The following is a 2500-nucleotide window of genomic DNA, read 5'->3' as shown; positions in this document are numbered from 1 at the left end:
ATAGGATAGAGATATATCTATAGTAATATATATATAGAGGTACATATATATATTATATATATACACCTATATCACATATATTCATATATAAAATATAACTATATATTCTATATAATATATAATATCATATATAATATATATATAATATCATATGTATTATAATTATCTATATAATATATATATTATTATAGATATATATATATATATATATATACTAGATATATATCTTATGTGTGTGTAGTGTAGTGTGGGTATGTGTTGGTGGTGTGTGTGTGTGTGAGGTGGGTGTGTGTGTGTGTGTGTGTGGTCGTGTCTGTCTGTCTGTCTGTGGTGTGTTTATTTATTTATTTATATATATATATGCATGTATGTAAGTTAACAGTTTACCAAGCACTTTTTGCCCCCGAGCACCCTGCGTTTTCATGTTACCCGTACCCGAAACCTCCATCCTCTGCTTTTCGAGAAACCGCTGATTATTTGTTCCAATTTCGGCATTCATCATTGCCATCGTTGTTCTCGGGGATAAAGATCAAATGCGAATGGTAATAAGACCCTACTTTCCCCGTGCTTCTCTCTCCCTCCTCTCTTCCTATTCGCTCTCCTCCTTTTCCTTTCTCTCCTATCCTCCTCTCACCAAAACATCTCGCTTACCTTACCCTACCATCTTTCTCCCATTCCCTAACCAGTTTCTTACTTTTTTCTCATTACGGCCTCCTCCATATTCCTACATTTCCCTCCTTCCATCCTTCGACCGTTTCACCTCCTCTTACTCTTCCTCTCATTTCCAATCTTATCCTCATTCTCCCCCATTTCTACCATTCTTCCTCCATTCCATCATAATCATCATCCCTCCGGGGGGGCCCTCCGTATGGTTTCTCTCGGAAGTAACAACTCGTATTTCATTGCATCGACACAGCCAATACAGCACAAGGGCAGCAATCCCCACAGCGGGTTGACTGTATATAAGGCGGCGCATTTCTAGGCCTGGCACAGTGCCTCCTAAGCCTCGTCTCCCGGGCTCACTCGGAACACACATCCACTTTCAGCACTTTCAGATTTCTGAAAACGAATGGTAGGGATTCTGATTTTTTCTTGTTTGCTAAGGTATTCTACATGTTTCGATATATATTTTTGGATGGACTTGTTACTCTAATGTCTTCTCTAAAGTTCTATCAATAGGGATGTTTAGTTCATTTCATGCTATTTTGTAAGGAATTATCAAAAAAGGAAAGAAAAATCGTGCTGCACTGTAAAATTTATATGAACTATTTTCCTCTTAAAAGAGGGGCTAGAGAAGGGTATTTGAGTAAATTCTAATCTAAAAAAATCTAATCCAAAGAACGAATAATACAGGACCTCCTAAAGCAGGTCAAAGTCCGAAATGCTCCTAGTTCCTTCTCAACTGAAGAGCCGTACAGCGTGGCAAAGGCCCGCTACCCCTCCTTCCTCGCAAAGGGGCCTGCTACCTTCCTTCCCTTTCGATGTCTAAAAACAGTTACTAAAATTATTATGCTAATTTTCTTTCTCATGGTTTATTAAAAACAGGTCTGATTTCTAAGATGTGAAAGACTTCCACCTTCCCTCCCTTCTCCGCTAAGGCCTCTCCGTGCCTTCCACAGGTCCCGTCGGCAGACCATGCCGGACCCACCGTCACGACCGGAGTGTTGGCAGGGACAGCAGGCGGGAGCCAGGGGACTCGACGGTCTGGCTCTTGTCGCCGGAGCTGTAGGTTTGGGTGTCCTGGGCGTTGGCCGCCCTCGCTCCAGGGGGCGGAGGCCGCAGGAATCGCGGAGGCAGGAGGAGGGTCACGCCGAGGGCGTCGCTCTTCGTGAGGACGCCGACGAACTGGAGGATGCAGAACGCCTCGAGTTGGTGCGGAGCGAGGAAAGTGACAGGATGCGGCTGAGGATGGTGTGCGAACTGGCCAGCCAGGAGGAGGAGGACCTGGTTTCTAGTGCAGGAGTTGAGATGAGCCATCCTGCACTGTCGGGTGAGTGGAAAAGGTGTCCCTCCAACGGTGGCGTTCGGCCTCGTTTTGTTTCTGGTTGAAAAAAATAGGTTGGAACCTTCTTTAATCTTTTACACCGAACCACATCGCCCATTCCTTCCAGGACCGACGTGAAGCCCGGGGAAGGAGTCCTTCCCCCTCGGTGGGGCCAGGGGAGGTACCTGCAGGCCAGGAGCTTTGGCGGGCGAGGCGGAGACTGTTTCCGGCGCCGCCTTCCCCATGTGTGCACTCAACGGCACACAGCTCATGAACACTGTCATGGCCTATTTACCTTGAAACAAGTTGCCTCTCCATGTGTCTGCAGGAACAGTCCGCAGAATTAGTTTGCTTCGAATTGCCAAGGCCCTCTCACCGTATATATCATGAGGACTTGTTTATAAATTTTCTTTTTCATTGTACACAAAAGACCCCAAATTCTCTTAAGCGATAAATAAAAATTCGATAAATGATGTTGATACGCTCATTTCACTGTTGACATAAACAAACACATAC

The 2500-nt window shown here is 44.8% G+C and overlaps 1 pseudogene; it reads left to right on the top strand.

Moving 5' to 3' along the window:
- The first annotated feature begins 868 nt into the window (after positions 1 to 868).
- On the top strand, positions 869 to 2399 carry LOC119579256 (annotated as a pseudogene).
- The last annotated feature ends 101 nt before the right edge of the window (positions 2400 to 2500 follow it).

Source organism: Penaeus monodon, chromosome 2 (assembly GCF_015228065.2).
Source record: "Penaeus monodon isolate SGIC_2016 chromosome 2, NSTDA_Pmon_1, whole genome shotgun sequence".
NCBI classification, from domain to species: Eukaryota; Metazoa; Arthropoda; class Malacostraca; order Decapoda; family Penaeidae; genus Penaeus; species Penaeus monodon.
Note: the sequence above shows the minus strand (reverse complement) of the source record. Positions and strands in the feature narration are given on the sequence as shown.